Source organism: Bubalus bubalis, chromosome 15, assembly GCF_019923935.1.
Source record: "Bubalus bubalis isolate 160015118507 breed Murrah chromosome 15, NDDB_SH_1, whole genome shotgun sequence".
NCBI lineage: Eukaryota > Metazoa > Chordata > Mammalia > Artiodactyla > Bovidae > Bubalus > Bubalus bubalis.
This window is the reverse complement of record NC_059171.1, coordinates 37808371-37830344: the sequence shown is the minus strand read 5'-3', so window position 1 is coordinate 37830344 and position 21974 is coordinate 37808371. Positions and strand designations below refer to the sequence as shown.

Here is a 21974-nt window from a genome sequence, read left to right as displayed (position 1 = left end):
GACCCAGAAAGACCGATGCAGATCAAATCTCTCCTTTGTAATATACACACCCATCCCAATTCCAGGACTTAAGAAAGAACATTAAAGTTTTCCTACAGAAAAGCCAGCAAAAATGGACATTTCTGGTTCTGTCCCAAGATGGGATGTACTGGATTTGCAAGAAGGACCACGTTCATTCATGAGACGATTAACCTGCAAAAAATTTCTGAAATTTTGCAGAGCTGTTCTTCCCATCTTCACGCAGGCAGCACTGGCTACAAATAAGGGCAGACTGCTTTGCCAGTCACAACATGCATGAGCAGTATGACCTTGGGCCAGAGGCTTAATCACATTGAGTCTGTTTCCCAATCTGTAACCCAGGGAGCATACATTCCTTTTACAGAGCTGTTGTAAGAATTACATGGGATAGTCGAATAAGCAGAGCCCTTAGACATAGTATTTCTCAAAAATCAGGTTCATGGACTCCACGCATCAGACACCGGAGGCTTAATGAAGTCTTGCTGAAGTCTTGGGTCCCACTCTCTGTCACTAGACCAGGTTGGGGTCTGGAAGTCAGCACTCTGAACAAGCATTTTAACAAGTGGATGAAGGCTGGTGAGGTTGACAGGCCACGAGGCCCTGTAAGTCAGGACCAAGGGGAGAAGAAGAGCCCAAGATCAGCAGTCTAGCATCAGGTCAGCAGGCTGCCCGCTCTGCTCTCAGCAGGTCCCCTGGTTCCAGATCCGGACTCCAGCCTGAGGCACTAGAATCCCTAGTTCTGGTTCAAGTTCACCTTTCGTCCTGCTCTGAAGTGATCTTCCTAAATCACAAACCTGGTCAGGCTGCTCTCTGCCCTCCTCTGACTGCCTGAGTCTGCTCTGGCAAGGCTGGTCTCTGAATTCTGGTCAGCTTTGCCTGTTTTGGTCACATGTCAGCCTAAATGTCACCTCCTCCAGGGTGCCCTCCCTAACTGCCCAGTCACTCCCAGTAACATTAACATATTTTACTTTCCTAGAACCTAATACCTGCTGATATTCTCTTGTTTATGTGACTATCTCCTCCCACGAGAAAGTCAGTGTGTGGAACACAGAAAGAACTCAATAAACGCATACTGAATGGATGAACACGTTAACTAATCATTGGCCTGCAGTGCCAGCCTTGGCAAGGCTCTCACTCTGTATGCAGGAGGCAGAAAAGTGCATTTTTCCATGCAAGACAACAAGTGTAGGACAAAGTTTCAATTACATGATATCTGTGTTCAGGGGACAGTGTTACAGAAATACAATTTCTGTAAACTGATCCCATTAAAGAAAGCTGGCATTTAAGTCATTCCTATATCTTTAGAGTAGCTCAGAAAGTGAAATATTCCCTTTCTTTCTTTGCACAACTGAATTTTCCAAAAATTTCACGCGACTCCCTTAAAACAGTTAGCTGTGCGCCATTAATGCCAAAATCACCTCACTTACAATTTTCTACTTACCGACACAAATAAAAGTATTGTCACCGTCTTTGGAACAAAATATCCCTTAACAAGTGGAAGCAGTAGGGCCCAGAGAGTATGGTAGGCCCACTCCTGTTATAACTGTTCTCAGCTCCTTTAGACACTGCGGGACAATGGAGCCCGTCCAAAGGGTCCTGTGTGCTGCTCTCAGAAAATGGACGTGCATTCTGACCACAGCATGTCTAGAGAAGAGGCTGTATAAACAGACCTTTATAAAGAAGCCTATTCGAATGCATTTCTGTCCAACTCCGGGACTCATTAACGTGTAAGGAAAGATTTCCGAGACCCATAGGTGCATTAAGAATGAAAGCAAACTCTGAATAGATGACAGTTCCATTTTACTACTAGCTTCCCCTCTCCCACTAATTCAGAAAAATTACATTCTATACAATAGTTTTCCAGCAAAGACGCTGCCGCCCATCTTTCTCGTAAAGGAAAGGCAAAGTGAAAAAGTCTCCACTTGGGAACTTTAATAGGTTCTCCCGCGTGTGTCATTGTGGGGAGTGAGTTGCAAGTGAACTAGCGACAGATGAGGCAGGAGGGCGCCCAGCTTCGGTTTACAGAGTTACACAGAGGAAAAAGGAAAACATTTGGTTGCAAGGCTGGAAGCAAAAGTTCTGAAACGAAAATCAGGCCCCTGGGTGACAGCCTCATGAGGAGATAAGCACAGGCTTCGCCCGAAATGGCTTCTGGCCTGCCGAGGCCATGGGGCCACCAGGATTTACTAATGAGAACATGGTCCCAGGGGGAGAAGTCGTCACACCAGCTGGGTGTGTGCAGCTGCCCCGTACAGACACCCACACCCTGAGCTGAAACCCAACATAAACTGGGGATGTTGCCATTGTTTAGCCTCTTCCTGTCCTTTTATTAAAAGCAGTATTTTTAAAACTAAAGTATAGTTGATTTACAATGTTGTGTTAATTTTTACTATATATCAAAGTGATTTAGTTACACACACACACACACACACACACATATATGTATGTATGCATGCTAAATTGCTTCAGTCATGTCCGACTCTTTGCAACCCCATGGATTATAGCCCACCAGGGTCCTCTGCCCATAGGATTCTCCAGGCAAGAATACTGCAGTGGGTTGCCATTGCCTTCTCCAGTATGTACATAGATGTACACACACACACACACACACATCCTTTTTAAATACTCTTTTCCATTATGATTTATCACAGGATATTGAACATTGTTCCCTGTGCTACATAGTGGGACCTTGTTGTTCATCCATTCTAAATATAAAAGCCTTTAACTGCTCACCCCAACTTCTCACTCCATTTCCCCCCAATTCCTCCCCCTTGGCAACCAAACTTCCCTGCTGGTCCTTCTAGTGATTCGATGGCTTGTTACCAATAACAATAAACAGGTATTGCTGCCTCTACACAGGTGGTTCTCAGTGTAGAACCACCTTGGGGGAGCTTTCAAGCACCAGCCTGGCAAAGCTGCACCCTCCCCCTGGCACTCCCCCCACCACAGCATGGTAATCGGTAATCACAATTACTAGAGGTGAGCCCTGGACATCACCAAGTATTAAATCTCTCCAGGTTATTAGTCACTCAGTCATGTCTGACTCTTTGTGACCCCATGGACTGTAGCCTGCCAGGCTCCTCTGTCCATGGGGATTCTCCAGGCAAGAATACTGGAGTGGGTTACCATGCACTTCTCCAGGGGATCTTCCCAACCCAGGGATCGAACCAGGTCTCCCACACTGCAGGCGAATCCCCAGGCGATGCTTTTTGCAGCCAGTGTGGAGAACCACTGCTCTAAAAGCGGCTGGAGAGAGGGAGAGAGACATATATAAGAGGGATCAGAGGGTCCACTCCAACAGAAGGGGGCAGCATCCTCACAGCACAAAGAAGGTGGGGGGCATATTTAAACGAGGAAAGAAGATGTAGCAGTAACAAGGTGGGGCCCTTGTGTGCTGTCAGCCCTTTGATAACAGGAAATGTGGTAACAACAAGCAATGTTTGAAAACTCAAGAAAGGAAGACGCTTGGCACAAGAAGACAAACTTGTCCTGGCTAACCAAGACAGGACGAGTGGAGCTATTTAAAGCTGGGAGATAAGAGATAAAACGAATCTTGGGAAGAGGTTGTAAAACCTGTGAGGAAAGTGTTGGCTGAAGCTGGAGAAGGAGATGTCAACTAAGATGCTCCAGAAAGAAGTCTATGCTAGAAAAGGCGGGGCGTGAACTTCCACTGCCAAACGGTGATGACTCAACACCTGTACACATGGATGGTTCCCCTTTAGACAGAAATTTTGGTGTCACCCTTGAAGCAATTAAGAACTGTAAAAAAAAAAAAAAAAGAAAGAAAAGAAAGAGGCAGCAAATTACAGCATGTACGCAAGTGCCCACTAACTTTGGCTCACATTGCTCTTTAAGAACTTAGTACTGCCTTGATGTTTTGAGCCTTACAAAAGCAAAATTCTTGGATGTCCCTATAAACGTGCAGTTTTTCTCTAATGCTAATGCAACACTACACCCTCTTTTTTTTCTCATTTGCAGAAATGGAGTTCCCTTGTTTATAAATGGGTCCCACAGTCTAGAGTACAATTCTGTTTAAGTAACACTGCTGTAAGGACATGCTTGCTCACATGTCACAAAAGCAAATGTACATGTTGATCAAAATACTCAATGCTCATTCTACAGCTCCCTAGGAGAAGGCCAGCTAAAACCCACTGCCATCTCAGTTACAATTTCACCACTGGAATCTGGAAATTAATAGAGATGTGAAATTTATGATTAAAAGACTAACAAGGTTTGCTAAATGCCATTAGGCAAACACATAAGATGATTATGCAGGATTTTAAGCATTCTGGAACAAGTCTGAAATATCTTGCTTTGATGGGTGTCCTCCTTCTAAGTTGTGATCCCAGTAAAGACCCTTAGGTCATTTTCTTCATGTCTTCCTTTCTTAACTTCTAAATATCTTCACTTCAAGAGAACTGACTCCAGTGGATTCCTTACCTTGGCTTTTCTCTTTTCCTTTAGGTGTTCAGTCTCACAGCCCACGATTTTGTGACAGGTGTGAAGGTTACCAAGCATGAGTCTGGGGCTACTGCAGTGATGTCTACCATTGTTACCTTTGGATTTCCTTCAAGGCCATCTTTTCTGACCCTTAAAAGCTATCTTCATCATCTGTGGCCCTGGGCCTGGCAGAGGAAGGGATGGGCTAGATGAACATGGCTACAATCCAGGCCTAAAGCAGGGAGGTGAAACCACAGACATAAGAGAATGTGGGTCTGGCTGGCCATTCACATCCATACCTGGCCCTCATCCACCGAAACTGAACAGCTAATCTGGCATTTTGTCAAGTCTGATGGGAAGTTAATGATGTGAAAGAAAGACAAGTATACCCATGGCTAAGCTGTATGAAGCATGTATGTGGCAGAGGAGATGTTGGGGGCGGGGCTGAAGGAGGATGCGACAATTATTTTTGAATGTAACATCCTGGACAGGTTCATAAACCTTTAGCCACAATTTTAAAATGCAAAATTTTGTGAAAACAGAGTGTCTTTGTTATTTTGCTACCAAATGAATTTGTTCCAAACCCTGACCTGAGCTGACAAGTCTTTTTCCTGTCCAACTAAATGAGAATATTCATCTACTTTGCTGTAGAAATGACTGTGTCTTCCGTATGCCACGGGAGTATTACCTAACCTATAGGATGCAAACTGCATTCCCTTTCTGAAAGCTAGATGGATTCTAAAAGACATTTGGCCCCAGAGTGTTGGGCTACAGAACTGCTGACCTGCGTACAACTCGCCAGAGTTCTCCAGATTTAAGCCTTGTATTATTTTCCCACATCATGCAGGTGTTTACCGGACCTCAGCTTTTCAATGATTTCTACAATATTATTTTAGTAGACACATTTACAGGGAACTAAACAGGACAAAGCTAAGAAACAGGCATACCATGTACGATTTCAGATATGCTGCCTTAACACACGCGCTCATCTTTTCCTGTCACCTTTCACTGTATCAGTCTGGGAGTTCTGACACTGGGCATCCCCAGTCTGGGCCACAGCGGGTGTACTATGCACCTAGTATGAAAACCAGAAACATGATGCTGATTTTCAAAAAGAAGCTATCAAACTGTGTGTTAATTTTTGTAAAAATTTTTAAATTCGTTTAAAATTTTATGCAAAAATTAATATTCCAGGGCATCCCTGGTGGTGCAGTGGATAGGAATCCACCTGCCAATGCAGGGGACAGGGGCTTGATCCCTGGTCCAGGAAGATCCCAAAAGCCGTGGAGCAGTTAAGCCTGTGTGCTACAACTACTGAAGCCTGCGTGCCCCAACAAAGACCTGGAGCAACCAAGAGTAACAGTAATTAGATAAATTTCAAAAATTAACATTCCAAATAAAATGTCCATAGATGTGCCTTTTAGCAAATGGAGACGGAAAGTGAGACAGAGAAGAGAAAAAAGACATAAAGATTAGCTCTTGCCTGGCACTGGCAGTGAGAATGCAGAATGAACACAAAGGGGCACAAGGGATCTTTCTGGGGTGATGGAAAACTCCTAAAACGAAACTGTGATGGAAGTCCCATAACTGTCAGCTTTCTACAGATCCATGAATTGTACACTTAAAATGGGAGAGTTTTATGTCATGTAAATTATACCTCAATGAAGATGTGGGAAAACTAATCCTAAATGTTGGGAGTAACACTGTTTATGTCAACACCTCTTCTTTTGTCCTGATGTTTCAAATTAACACCAATTCAAACAGGGGAAGAAGGATGCAGTAAATGAGATCCATTCCGATCATTAAGGGAAAAGGAGAAATTTTGCTCCCAAATGACTAATTTTACATCCAGACAGAGGAGATGAGTTCTTCTAGATACTCCCCGACATTTAGCAAATGAAATTGAAATTATTTCGATTTTAACATGCCACGTGTGCCTCTCTAATTACAGCATACATCACAGCAAACAATAGTATTTTGTTTACCACTCATCCTGCAAAGACAGCGGAAACTCCTGAGGATGATGTCATGGTCTTCCCCACATTTTCAGGACCTAGCAGGTGTTCAATGTATGAGTTTATTAAATGGAAGGATCTCTTCATCAGAACCACTGAACACACTTCCATTTGCTCGAACAATATAAAGCAAATTAGAAAGACATTCCCTACTTTCTAGACCAGGGTTTGCCAACCACAGCACTGTTGACATATTGGCCCCAATAATTCTTCCCTGTGGAGCAGGGCTGTTTGGTGCACTGTGGGATGTATAACAGCATCCCTGGCTTCTACTCGTTTATTAGATGCCAGCAGTAGCCCTTGCATACCCCTCCCCGCCCCGCCAACCCCCACCCTCGCCCAACAGCTGTGACACCCAAAATGTCCTCTGGGTGGCAAAGTCACCCTTCCTTGAGAACCACAGCTTTAAACAGAAAGAGTATAATGAAGATCAAATCAAACTGTTGTGTTCACGTTTCAGCAGTGCTTTTCATGTTATTACTTCCTAAAGCTAGTGAGAACATCAAAAAGAAAATGCATGTGACTAGCAAATGATAATTCTCTGACCATGGGCCTTGGCATTTTATGGGGAGAAGAAAAGAAGTTCTTTTTAATTTCCTTGTAACTGCGAAGATGCAAAAGGCTTGTTCTGATCCAAGGCTGACAGTTTTCAGGATATGTGGAGCTGGAAAAATCCATATGAGAAGGGTCCAAATGTCAAATGGCCTATGGCTGTAAAACAGTATAAAAGCAGTGTGCTCTTTGCCAGCACTGGGCTGTTTATTATGAACTGTAGCTAGGGGAACAATTTTGAATATGCTATTGAATATTTATTAAAAGAAAAGATCTACAATAATGCAGGTCCTGACCAGCTGCTATTAGTAAACCACTCAACCAGTTGGAAAGGTTAAGAACTGTGGTGGCAAAAACCATTAAGTGCGAGTCTGATCCTCTGGCATTTTGTTTTTTCTCAGCCACCACAGTGTTTAGCAATTCTCTTCCATACACCCTGGCATCAAATCTGAAAAGCTGTTATCCATATTGTATGCTTTACATGAGTCCCTGACCATTTCAGTTTCAACTCTTACTTTGGAGATATTGGGAATTTCAGGCTGATGTTAGAAGCTTAAGATGTATATTTTGGGCAAAATGACTGTAATATAGTATAGCAAAGAAAAAATTATCTTATATTACTTGACTGTGTTTCGTTATCCAGATTCATAATACTTTACTGCAAAGCATCATTATTTTTTATTTAGGAAAACAGAGAAATACACTCCTAACCTCAACACTAACAATTTAGGCCCTACACATGACATCGTTGGTTTCAGCCACTTCTGGATTTATCAGTCTATCGCATATGAGAAAAGGTTATAGCAGAGTGTTTAACTGTCAATTCCTAATATCTGAAAAGGAAGCATATCTTTTAAGATTACGTTTGTAAAAATATTTATATCTCTGCATGTCTATTGGCAAACATAAGTAGGTTTAGGATTCTGAAACATTAAACATATAATTCCTCAATCTGCTAAGAGAAAGAGCATACACAATATGCAAAAAGCCCTCTATTCAAACAAGCTGTGACTGTATACATAACTATGGTATTCAAATTAGATTACTAATTTAGACCTGTTCTATCATGTCAAGTAGACACTAACATAAAAAAAAATGTCAGAATAAAATTCAATAGGAAGAAAAATGAGGTAAGGAAAATTTAATTACTCTCTTTAGAAAATGATAACTCCTAGTATATAACATTAAAATACATACTTCTGGAAAGATTAGTGGGAATGCAGCTTAATTACTCATCTTGGTGGTGAGTAATAAACACAGTATTGTCAAATCACCTCTACAGGATACTACCTCTGTGCCCTGGATTATCATATTTGCATTTGGATGAAACTGGGACACATGAGGCATGGAATGGCCAAACTAAGTTTCATTTTACCTCGTCTGAATTTCCTCACATATTATTATAAAATGCACTAAAATCACACATAAAACACAATATTATTTGATATTATTATTTAAATTCTCATATGCCTATATTGTAATTTCTCAACTGCAGTGGACTAAGGCTACTATAATACACCATGTGTAATGATAATTACTAGAACTAACACAGTTGCCTAACATTTTTATAAAACTTTAAAAAAATTTATAAGTGTATGGTGATTTTAGAGAATCAGCACTAATAATAAAAGATGAACCCACCAAATGCCACAAATGCATAAGCCCTTTTGGATTCAATTTTTTTCCAAAGCTAAAATGTAAAATTGGCACCATGAAGCTTGAAATTGAGATTTAAAGATAAGCACTGGTACCAGCATTTTGCTACTTGCTAGAAATTGCTTTTATCTGAAAACTGCTATTTAGAAAGGCCCACAGATATTTTTTATGAAATAAAGGTAGCATCATAAACTTTACAAACAGCTGTAAGATTCTATGAACATTTCATGATTCTAAACATTTCTATATAATAACAGTTAATATCTGCCTTAACAGTAGCAAACTTAGGTAAATTTCAGAATATCTGAAGCTAAAATACAAGTTGTAAAACTAAAATAAGCCCTTTCGATTTATCCTGCATAATTTTACACTGCTTAAGAAAAAGACAAATGCTTTAATGCTTTGGCATTAAAAGGGGAACATGATAGCTGCTTTGGCAAGATAAAGCAAGCTACATCACTTAATGTATTTGGAGAATTCAGGAATGATATTATAAAAGGAAAACCAATAGTTTAAACTTAATTTGACTGAATTATATCACACATACACACACACACACACTTCTCACCTACAAAGGCCATTGTAACAACTGAAAAACAAATTTCCATTATACCAGACAGCAAGTTTAACCACAACAATTTTACAGTTTAAAATGCTGAATGCTTTTCTTTTTAAAGTTAGATGTTTTTTAAAAGCTTTTTAAGATAATGAAAGAAAAAGATGTTTGTCTCTAAAAAAAGCTTTCCCCTAGTTGGACTTGATTGCATACATTTGCATAAAGAATCTGTGGTCCATCAAATGTAAAGACTGCAGTCAATATAGCTTCCACTATTGGTGCTTTGAGCAGACTAATGAAAAAAAAAAACTCTTAAAATTTTTTTAAAGTAGCTACCCCCTAATTTTTCTTTAGTAGCTAGTCAGGAAGACACAGGCAACATAATGGAGTGGCAAGAAGCCAGAATTTGAAGCCAGAATGCCTTATTTGGGGTCCTAGGAGCTCTACCATTTACTAGCTATGTTATCTCCCCAGAGTCGCCTCAGTTCCCTCATCTCTGCAATGGGAATAATTCCACCTTTAGGTCAAAATGAAAGGAACAAGGACAGATATGCATGATACTAACTAAAACACATGGTAATTATTTTCATCATCCCCCCAATACTCCAGCTTGTCTATGACTTAATGTTGCCTGTTTCTTATAAGACAAGTGAAAATTACAGGGAACTGTACCTAATATATCTCAAATAATCCAGTGAGCCAAAAGGCTCATTAATAACTCTAACAAGATTGGTTCAAAGGTCCAACCCTCCAAAGATGCTGTGGCCAGGAGAAAAGCTTATTTTTGTAAACTACCAAATGATGGGTCATCATCACTGTCCCTTTTGGCGTGCTCATTCACGGGCACAACGAGACATGCCTGTTATGAGAACCAAGAATTTTATGTGCCAAGAAAGCAATTCTTTCATTCTTCCCACTTTCCCAAGTGCCCATGTACTGCTGTCAACGAAGGAGAAAAATGAATGGAAAGGGAAAACAAGAAATGACAATTCTATGCTATAAGCAGCTTGAGATCGAGGATCGTGCTTTACTCATGATTTTATTTCTTATTTCTTTCCTTCACCCCACTCCCCATCCCTTTTCCCCACAGTAGGTACTTAATACTTCTTTACAAGCTTTGAAAGCTGTATGAGACACAGTCACTGTCCTGTGTGTAGTTACAAGCGCGTTAACAGTCAGACTGTTCCTCTGCTCTCTGCCTTTTCTTTGTATTTTACTCCTTTTGTCACCTGGCTCCCATTCCATCAAGCACCTCAATCCGCTTTGCCTCTGGCTTCTACCACTTTGTGTCCAAGCAATTGTCGATAACTTCCCTCACTTAATCTTACTATTCCCCCATCTTCTTTCCCTCTGCCTGCCACCTTGGCCTTCAGGCTCCTTGGAAAAGCTATGCCAAACCTAGACAGCATATTAAAAAGCAGAGACAACTACTTTGCCAACAAAGGTCTGTCTACTCAAGGCTATGGTTTTTAAAGTAGTCATGTACGGATGTGAGAGCTGGACCATAAAGAAGGCTGAACTCCAAAGAATTGATGCTTTTGAACTGTGGTGTTGGAGAAGACTCTTGAGAGTCCCTTGGACTGCAAGGAGATCAAGCCAGTCAATCCTAAAGGAAATCAATCCTAAATATTCCTTGGAAGGACTGATGCTGAAGCTGAAGCTCCAATACTTAGGCCACCTGATGTGAAGAGCTGACTCGTTAGAAAAGACCCTGATGCTGGGACAGATTGAAGGCAGGAGGAGAAGGGAACGATGGAGGATGAGATGGTTGGATGGCATCACTGACTCAATGGACATGAGTTTGAGCAAGCTCCGGAGATACTGAAGGACAGGGAAGCTTGGCGTGCTGCAGTCCATGGGGTTGCAAAGAGTCAGATACGACTGAGCAACTGAACAATGACAACAATGCACCTTCTCAGTCAGATTACAACCTCAACAACAACTCCAAATACACAGAAGATTTGAAAACCTGTATCTCCAGCTCAGCCTCTGTCTTAAATTCTAGAACCACAGGCCTGTGCAACTGTCAATAGAATCCCAAGCCCTGGATGTGGCACTGGATATTGCCCTGGTCCCCTGTATCATTATACAAATACACACCTGAATGCATTATCTCCCCCTACAAACCACATCCTTTGTATTCACTATCAAGAACAACTCTGTCCTTTCAATCACCCAAGCCAGAGCTCTGGGAGTCACCCCTAATGTCACCACCGCTTCCTGCTTCTCTTCTCCTTCTCTGTCCCTCCCCCACCTCCCCATCAGTCTAAGTTCCGACCTTAAATCCATACTAGGATTCAACAGCTTTTGCACACAACTGCTCTTTTCCACACAGCCATCCTTACATCCCATCCATTCTCTACAACACACCAGACTGATCCTTGTAAAAGAACGGCCTGAAATGCTCAAATTCATCTGGACCAAACACACCCTACAAGACCCTTTCCAAAGTGGCTCCAGCCTCCACTCTCCATTTCCGGCCCCACCTACTGCCCCTCACGAGCACCTGCAGCAGGGAAAAACCAGCTGTCTCATAGACACACCATGCTCTTCGGCGCCTTCACTGCACCGTTCTCCCTGGTCTCTCTGCTCACAAAGATTTTTGCCATCCCACTCCTATCCTCAGCTGCCTGGTCCCTTCCAACTCACTCTTTCAGGCTCAGACCCTGCCCTATTCCCTAGGGGTAAGTCATCTCTTTGGACTCAGGTACCCCTAATAAAGCCCAGCATCTTTTATGCACTGGTTAAAACTGGAGTTAAGCATCATTTCCCCTCCTGAGACTGAGAGTTTTGAGAGATGTGAAAGGAGTCCTCTTACGTCTGACGTTTCATTATCTAACACTATGCCTTGTATATCGATATATATCTGGTGAATGCATAAATGAGTAAAAACCAGTCCAATTAAGTTTGACTCAAACACTGCCAAGCTGCTAGTGGCTGATTATGTGTGAATGAGAGGCTCACAGCTCTTTTTACAAGAGGTCACGGAAAATATCATAAGGCCACTCTGGCTGCAATTCCCAAGTGTTGAATACAGAAGTCGTGGTGTTCCCCTGTGTGGCCATGTTACAGATTGGCTCTTTTACAGTTGTTTTTTTTTTTTTTTTTTAATTGTCTTGTGTGGTTTTATTGCCTGTGATCCAGAACATGCACTACTTCAATATTAAAGTCTCCCAAAAGCTTCAGCAAGTTCAACCACACGGGGGTGATGGAAAAATGAGTACGGGTCAGGGTGAAAGGCCAGAGTGAGTGGAAGAAACATTAACAGCAATGACTGAGTCACAAATACCTCAGGACCTGAACCTCAACGACGCATCTGAATGCCCTTTATTTCTCAGGGAACAAATTCACAGGAGAGGTTCCATATGCATCCCTGGAGCTCCCTGCAGACTGAAATAACACATGCAGCAATGTTGACTAGTCACAGCTTCTGGTCCTTTTAGAAAATCAACTGAAGTTGATTTGTAAGTGTTCTCTTACAAATGAACACTAGAGCAAAAGATGCAGGGACTGGGTCCTATGAAATTAAAACAAAGCACAAAGCTACTGTTAGTCACATAAAACACTTAAAAAAAAAACTTGCCTACTCCATGAGGTTCATAGGGTTTCAAGTGCTCTGTAGTTTAGCACACATGCACCCCAATCAGGCCAACTTTCCCTGTCCTCTACCATAAAACCCACACTTAGAAAATTGAATTTTTCCTAAGTTTTTAATCACTCACAGACTTGAAAATTATACAGTCCTATAAAACCAAGAAGGGGGAGTAGGTTAGACATTAACATACCAAATATTATAACAATGACAACATCAAATATAATAATTCAAAACCCAAGGGATATAAAGAATTTTTAATGACTTTTTAATTTTTTTAATGGATTTTAAAAATTGTTTTATTTGGGGAAAAAAAATTCTCCTTACAAAAGTGTTGCTGCAAATTACAGAGACTCTGCAACAAATATTAGCTCCAGTGTAAAATCATGAGGAAATAGAGGAGGTGCCATTCACGGTAAAGGGTTTTGAAAATATTGGACATTGGTTTTAAATTCTGCCCTTTCCCTCTGCACTTCGAGTGCAATTAGAGAGACTAGGATGCAGATACAGAAGATGTGACACAATATTCATTTTCTGAGACAACATGCTTGCACCTTACTTGTGAGACACACATGTTCATTTACTTAAAAACCTCACTGTGACACATGACATCACTACAGTAATGTTCACTGCTGATTAAATCAATTTTTGATTTACTTTTTTAGAAATCACCTGAGAAAATCTCAGGTTGTTCTTTCTTGGATGAGAATGACGCAACTGCTGCTGCTGCTGCTAAGTCGCTTCAGTCGTGTCCGACTCTGTGTGACCCCATAGACGGCAGCCCACCAGGCTCTCCCATCCCTGGGATTCTCCAGGCAAGAACACTGGAGTGGGTTGCCATTTCCTTCTCCAATGCATGAAAGTGAAAAAGGAAAGTAAAATCATTCAGTAGTGTTCGACTCTTAGCGACCCCATGGACTGCAGCCCACCAGGCTCCTCCACCCATGGGATTTTCCAGGCAAGAGTACTGGAATGGGTTGCCATTGCCTTCTCCAAATGATGCAACTACGTGACATCAAACAGAGATAAAGTTTGCAAGCTTCTTCACTGCGTCCCGTTATCAGTGGATGGCCATATGCTTCTTATTTCACAATGCTAACATGTGGGTTTCTTTTCTGAGATCATTGAATGAACTAAGCTTTAAAGTCTTCCTCCATAAAGATCTAGAAGACCGTGGGCACAGACCTTCAACCATCCCTTCAGTTCTATCCCAGGGTCCCTGTGGGGATGGAGTAAGACTGAATAGGATTATTTCAAGAAGCACAATACAAGACATCTATGCAACAAAGCTGGACAATATGAAGGCTTCCAAATTACGCAGTAGAACACTAGGCCTCATAGACTCCTGGGCTCCACTCCTGGGTCCGAAACTCACTAATGTGCTCTTAGACAAGTGCTCTGATCTTTCTGCTTGTGCAAAAAATGATAACAAAGTAACCACATAAGGTCACTGTGGGGATTCAAGTAAATCGTGTATGTATTTCCTAGCATGGCAGCCAGCACACATAAGGGTTCTGTGTTAGCTATTCGTTCCATCCAGTAAGGATGTGGCAGACAAATCATGGAGCTGTCTGTCCCCACAATCACCCCCACCCTCAAATTCAGCAGCGTCCCAGCCTTGAGGGGCTGTCTCTACCGTGTTGCACACATACTGTTTATTTGGAGAACTGGTATCACCTTCCACGTGTTTCTCCCAGATGTCTGAGGCCAGAGATTTAGAAATACAATCAGCCCCCAACTCTCCAAGCCTACAGGGAAGATAATTCAAAACAGGAGAGATGACTGGGAAGAGTAAATGGTCTTCATTCATTTTATTCATACCATAATTAGCCTGCTTTTCTGGTACTTATATCTTATGACAGCTGGATGTTGGAAGAAAGTTGTCTGGAAACAGAGGTAGTCACAGACAAGCCAACAAACAGTTAACAGGGACAACAAATAACACCATGCAAATTCTAAAGACTTAGTTGAAAGTAACTTCTGGCCCCAACTTGAGTCACAGAAGTGACTGAGGAAGACTTGTATTATCGAATCACCCAGAGCAGAGGAACATTTGAAATGTAAAAGCACTTGAAAGAGTAAAAGGAATATTTGTGCTCTGGCGGGAGGGCTAAAACTGAAGTAGAAGATATTTCAGAGAGATGTGGAAAGACTCAGCTGATGGCAAGGACCCTTTCTGACACCCTCCTGGAACCTTACACCCATGGACTTTAAAATTTTTTAAGTGAGATATAATTAACATGCAAAATCATATTAATTTCAGGTGTATGACATAATGAATCAATATTTGTATATATTGCAAAATGGTCGAGATGAGTCTAGTTAACATCCATCACCATAGTTAAAAATAATCTCATATGAAACTTTTAAAATCTACTCTATTAGCAACTTTCAAATAGGCAATACAGTATTATTAACCTTAATCACCATGCTGTACAGAGAATTTTTTATTTAAAAAAGCCAAGGCAGAATATCTGTCTTGAAGCACCTTTCAGTGGCAGGATACCAGGTTTAATTAAATATTAAATCAGTCTGTAAGCTGCCTGTAGCCTATGTGCCCTTGACAGCAATTACATTTTAATATCTAGAAAATGAGTTAATATTTACCAAGGGCCAGAATACTATGTAGATATGGATGATACTCTAAGGAAGCCACAGGAAAAAAAGTAACTTTTCAATTATTCTCAACTTTTAGAAGTCAAGTAAGATGCTCAACAGGCTGTGGACCAGAGTTTTAACGAAGTGCAGTCCACCAGTCCATGGGCAATTGGTTCTAGAAACCCCGAGGATACCCAAATCAGTGGATGCTCAAGTTCTTTATATAAAATAGCTTTATATCTGCACATAACCTTAAAGTACATTCCCTCACACACTTCAACTCTAGATCTCTTATAACACCTAATACAATGTAAATGCCACGTTAACATAAATATGTAAATGCTATATAAATATCTGCTGGAGCAAAGTAAGTTCAAGTTTTGCCTCTTGGAACTTTCTGGAATTTTAAAAATATATTTTCAACCCATGGTCAGTTGAATCTACAGATGTGGAACCTACAGATATGGAAGGCCGACTGGACAGCTCACACATGACCCCTGAAACTGCTTCCGACCACACTGTACTAAGGCCCAGAGGAAGCATGCTTATTTAACATGAAATATAAATTATTGCCATTCTGAACAAACAGTACAATATGCAGCAAAGTGTACACTCTCTCTCTCTCTGCCCCAGGGGTACTCTCCAGCTAGGACTGAACTCATGCTCACAGATGACGCCGATTGCAGATGAATGGCCTGCTTGTGGTGGTTCACTAGGCTGTGCGGATCCCGCAGCTTCATCTGCAGGCAGCAAACAAACCCGGGAGAGGCGGCCTCCAGCAGGAACCCAGGAACCATAACACACCACTCTCTTTTTCTCAATTCTCTGAATATATGAGCAGGAAAGGAAAAAGCAATGGAATCCACTTCAAACCAAAGGATAAAACCCATTTCACCTGCTGGTATCTCTATCGTGTGCTAAGGTAGACAAGCCTTTTAACAATAATTATGAGAATAACAGCTCCCAGTCATGGAGAACTATGCTATGAGTTAAGCACTCTGAATACTTTACAGCTAAATCTAAATTTCCTCATCTGTAAGTGAAAGATAAGAAGGCACCTATTTTATTATGTTATTATGAGGATTCCAGGAGAAGAGAAGAAAAAAGCACTCTGGAAGTTGAGGCAGCAGGGCCAAAAAGGATAGGGTTTGAAAGAGACATACATGGGTTAAAAGCCCAAATGCGATTTCTATGATTTGATCTTGCTGAGTTCCAGTTTCCTCTTCTCCAAAGTGGAGATGAAGCCACCACCTTGAAAAGGAATCGAAAGAGACAACTGGTCAAATACCAGCTGGTGTCTACATTACCAGGAGGGGTTCAACAAATGCTTATACCCTGTATCCTATGATACATGCGAACAGCTTCTGTTAACCTCTGTCTGCAGTCGTTCAATCATTCAATGTCAAGAGTATCCACAGAAGCACTTCCTTTCGTAACAATGATAATTTTACCCAGTTTAATAAGTCGGACACTGGTTTAACAGCTTTACATCTATGAACTCATTTAATCATCATCACAATCCAGGGAGGCAGGTACTGTAATCCCCATCTTACAGACCAACACACTCAGGCACAGAGTTTAGGTAACATGCCCAGGCTCAAACAGATGGTACCTGAGTTAGCAGCAAGTCTCCCTAGTCTGTCCTAACCTTGATGTGACAGAGTATATGGGGGTCAACCTGTTTGAGCTGCTATACTTGGATATATATCTTGAGATAAGCAATGGATGCTCTCACCACCAACTACAATGTGTTGAATAACTTATCAACTTCTGAAATAACATTTTGTGTGTTTTCTTAGAATTCCTTAAAATACTATGATTTTAAATGAGATGCCTTTTAAATGAGATGCCTATAACTAGTTCATCTTGTTCCATGTGCCAGAATACTATAAATAAATGTGCTTCTTTTTCTAAGGAGCACCTAAATAAATCTCACATTAAACCACAATCCTGAGTTTTTCAATACAAGTCCAAATCAAAAGAAGATATATTAGGGCAGTCTGAATGTTATCTGTTTTATTAGACTAATGACTTCCATACCAAAAAAATCTGAATATTCTCTTATCTCTAATATTCATGTCTTCACAGTCATAGCAGTACTGTATGGTATTTCAAACTATCCTTTTACAAATTTAATTAACTCAAATATTAAACATCAATGATGATAATCTATTTCTCTGCTTAAGAGGAATCTCTGGGGGAACAGATGAGAGAGAAAGGTTAAAGAATTCTGGAATTCTATCCTTCAAAGTAGGACAGGGCATCTACCTATAAATCACGCTCTTTGTTTATTAAGATAATTAAGCCTAACAGTACACTTAACTTTCAGACTCAACAACTGTCTGGCATGAACAATCTCCACTTTTTCTAAAACAAAGGGGATGTGTTCAAAGGGGTCCTCTGCAAGCTCCCTGTACAATGCATGCTATTTTAAAACATGATTTATGTGTCTAATTCCTGGAGCTGCCTTGAAAAATATACTGGGTTTTTCCTTGCATGCACCCTATTAGGAGAAGACACTCCAATCTGAAGAGTGCACTGTTTCAGACTGCAGGGCGCTATATCATGTCAGCATTTTCATTAAATACGTTCAAGCTGGACCTTAAACAAATGGAACGGAGAATCACAGCTGCAGCCACTGCAGAGAGACACACTTATCCGGCCGGGAGGCTTACATAAGAGGTGCAGGACAGTCAGGGTGAAACCCAAGTGTCATCATCTGAACACGACTGCTTTGAGATTTGCTCACATTCTTCACATAAATGGAATCACGTAACACTGAGCGGATTTCTCATTTTATTTGCCTTATAGCACAAAACTGTAGGTTGACATATTAAGTTGTTTTCCCCTAAAGGATTGGGCTCTAATTAGGGAAAACTGGGAACTTCTGCCTAGAGGGAAAGTGGGATGCGCGGGAAGCCTGGAGGCCAGAGAAGAAATGATTTAGCCTCCATCCCTGAAGACCTAGCGCATCCAGGAATATTACTGGAGTCACTCCCCTGAGGACCTGGGACGGAGGTGTCAAGAATCCCCTACCTCTTGTGTGTGCGCGCGCGCGCGCACACACACACACACACACACACACACGAGTCAAGGAGCTCGGAACAAGCAATCAGCAGCAGGCGAAATGCCCTCGGAGCACCTGTCCTCTCACAGCACATTTCCAACTGGCACGTTCAGCAAAGACTGGAGCCCGCCCGCCAGGGACGGCTGCCTCTCCCCGCGTACCCTGTCCGCGGCTTTGCTTTCTCAACTCCTCAAGCTGGAGCCCCGCTAACAAAAGGTGCTTCCCACGACGTGAAGATAATAAAAACAAACCTCCCCTTCCCGCGGCGCCACCCTCCAACTTTAGAAACTACAGTCAACTTACTGGGATGCAGGCGACAGGGAGCCTTCAAGGGGGACCCCGCTCCGGCTGCGCAGAGCCCCGCTGGCCCCGCACTGCCCCGGCGGCTGCGGCGGGTGCGGGGCGAGGCGCTGCCGTTCTGCACCAGCCGCCTCGGCTCCGCGGTGCCCGGAGCCCAGCACTCGCTGGGGCGCACCGCCTGGCGGCAGCGGCGACAACGAAAGCTACACGGGTCCGCGTGGTCCCGAGCGCTGCCGCAGCCGCCCGCCCCGGAGTGCAGCGCTCCGAGCCCCTGGTGCGTGTCTCCGGCTCCGAGGGAATCGCGGTTCTACAAGAAAGGCGGCCGGGGAAAAGCCGAGGCGCTGCTGCCGGGAGAGCCGCCAGCCCGCTCCCAAGCGGTCGGTCACATCGCGGGCACGGCGGGAAGCGAGCCGGCGAGCTGGCACCGCAGTTTGCACTCGCAGCCGCGCCGCGGAGAATGACAAGCTCCGAGGCGGTGCAGCCGTGCGGGGCGCGGGGTGCCACTGCGCATGAGCCCGGCTGGCTGCGGCACGTCACGGGGGGGCGGGACGGGGAGGGGTGGGAGGGACGAGAAGGGGCGGGGAGGGGTTGAGCCGGGCGGGGCCGGGTGGGAGCAAGATGCCCAGCTACCCCGCGGGAAGGTACAGGAAGTCTGCAGCCTGGGGTTCTGTGAACCTAAAGCTGTTGTGTTTGAACTTGTTTGCTCCAGAGTCCATTGTCCCTTAAAAACTACTCTTTACTCTAAGTGATCCTTTAGGCTCTGGGCAAACCTACAAAAGTCAGTTTAACTCATGTTATGGTTTAACCTTAAAGAGCTGGGATTGAGGGGACAATGTACCTTGGCTGTACATTAAAATAACTTACTGAGCTAATAGGAGCCCTTTTGCCCCGACCGCACCCCAGAATCCAGAATAGAACGTACAGGAGAATCTCTGGATGGGGCCCAGCTAGCATTTGGCTGTAAAGCTTCCCAGTTGAGATCGAGGTACATTAGAGCTTCTTAAACCTTTAATGTGTGATAGAATCTTCTGGAGATTTTCTTAAAATGCAGGTTCGTATTCAGTAAGTTTGGGCACTGTGGGAAGGTTCTACATTTCTAACAAGCACTATTGATGTCAGTCCACCCCATCTTTACTACTCAAGTGTGGTCTAGAATCTAGAGCAGAGTTTTCCTTCTGCATGAGAATCACTTTTGTAGCTATCTGAAAATATCTCCAGGCCTTATCTTCAGTGGTTATGGCTCAGCCCTGGGCAAAGGTGGGACCCTGGAATTTCATTCCTAAGGAGCACTCTGATGAGTCCGATAGAGGGTAAAGCATCTGCCTACAATGTGGGAGACCCGGGTTCGACCCCTGGGTCGGGAAGATCCCCTGAAGAAGGAAATGGCAACCCACTCCAGTACTCTTGCCTGAAAAATCCCATGGACTGAGAAGCCCGGTAGGCTACAGTCCATGGGGTCACAAAGAGTCCAACACGACTGAGTGACTTCATTTCACTTCAGATTATTAGACCAGCAATTAGGAGTTGGGAATAGACCTTTGAAGTGGGAAGCACCAAGCCTGGTGTTGAACTCAGGACATCCAAGTCCAAGTCTGACTCCCAAGTCCAAGTTCAGCTCCAAGCCCACTGAAGCTTTATATGATTATTCCAAATTTTCTGTAATTATTATGCATTACTTTACTTAGGAAAAATATATAAATCACATTACATACATAACACACATGCTGTATTCCTTACACATATCATTTGTGTGTGTGTGTGTGTGAGTATATGTGTGTCTGACTATTTGCAACGCCATGGACATAGAATTTACCAGGCAAGAATACTGGAGGGGGTTGCCATTTCATACTCCAGGGGATCTTCCTGACCCAGGGATCGGACCCACATCTCATGTGTTTCCTGCATTGGCAGATGGGATCTTTATCAACTGCGCCACCTGGGAAGCCTACACATATCATTAAAGGAGGCTTAAATCTGGCCTGGGAAGAAGATTGATTAGGAGAGGAGGTGTGGGCGTAGAGAGCAAAGTGATGGAGTAAGAAATGTTAGATGGCCTGTTTCATAGTGCACATAGAGGGAGGGATGCATGGGAAGAAAGAAACCTTGGACTCAACCTAGGTCCTGGAAAAGTGACTTGGAGAAGACTTGGTCTCCTGGACCAAGGACCAGACTTGGTCTCCTGATCGGTACCATAAAGTGAAACTCAGTGTTCCAGAACATTTGAATGTATGACAAGTCCTATACATTACCTCACTGAAATCTCACAATGGTCTTGTAAATTGAATACAAAAAAAAAAAGATTTATGCTCATTTTACTAATTTTAAAAAATTGCTTTGCTCACACAGTGGAACTTGAATGAGACTACAGATCTGTGTGTTAGATGCAGCTTCTATAACTCTAAGAAAAACGAGTAAGCTCTTACAAGGAAAAAGGTTTCTGTTTATTATTCACATCTGATTAAGGTTGTGCCTAAGTTCTGAGCTAGCAAATCTTTCATTTTTAGAGAGAAGAAATCCATTCTGCATCTTCACCCCAGTTTTGCAGCTATACAAATTGGGATGCAAAATGTTGTCCTAACAGCATCTCGAGGGCTTCCCTGGTGGCTCAGATGGTGAAGAATCCTGCAATGCAAGAGACCTGGGTTCAATTCTTGGTTCAGAAAGATCCTCTGGAGAAGGGCATGGCAACCCACTCCAGTAGTCTTACCTGGAAAATTTCATGGACAGAGGAGCCTGGTGAGCTACAGTCCATGGACTTGAAAAGAGTATCATCCCGCCCCACCCCTTGAGCCTCCATCCCTCCCAGCCACCCCCCAATTGACTTTGAGTTCCCCCATGGCTTAAATGGTAAAGAATCTGTCTGCAGTGCAGGAGACCCTGGTTTGATTCCTGGGTCAGGAAGATGCCCTGGAGAAGGAAGTGACAACCCATTCCAGTATTCTTGCCTGGAGAATCCCATAGACAGAGGAGCCTGGTGGCCTACAGTCCATGGGATCGAAAGAGTTGGACATGAGTGAGTGACTAACATACTCAAGATCGTCTCAGTTTTAGGACATTACAGGTGCATAGTGCGGGCTTCACTGAGAGCTTCAAAAAGCAACACTCATGTTTTCTGGTGACAAGCATGATTACCATCCTCATTTTATCCAGGGCTAACCCTGGGTCAGGAAGATCTCCTGG

The 21974-nt window shown here is 42.9% G+C and overlaps 1 protein-coding gene across 9 annotated transcripts in view; it reads right to left on the bottom strand.

Annotated features, from left to right (window-relative positions):
* PAG1 (phosphoprotein membrane anchor with glycosphingolipid microdomains 1) overlaps window positions 1–19312 on the bottom strand; it is a 153606-nt gene extending 134294 nt beyond the window's left edge. For 8 of the 9 annotated variants that reach the window (XM_044928652.2, XM_044928655.2, XM_044928649.2 and 5 more), the window contains exon 1: window positions 18798–19312. The gene's annotated coding sequence lies outside the window, so the exon portion shown is untranslated. Of the gene's footprint in view, window positions 1–16590; window positions 16679–18797 lie in introns of all 9 variants that reach the window. The other variant, XM_044928648.2, reaches the window with a different exon arrangement.
* Window positions 19313–21974: the final 2662 nt, after the last annotated feature.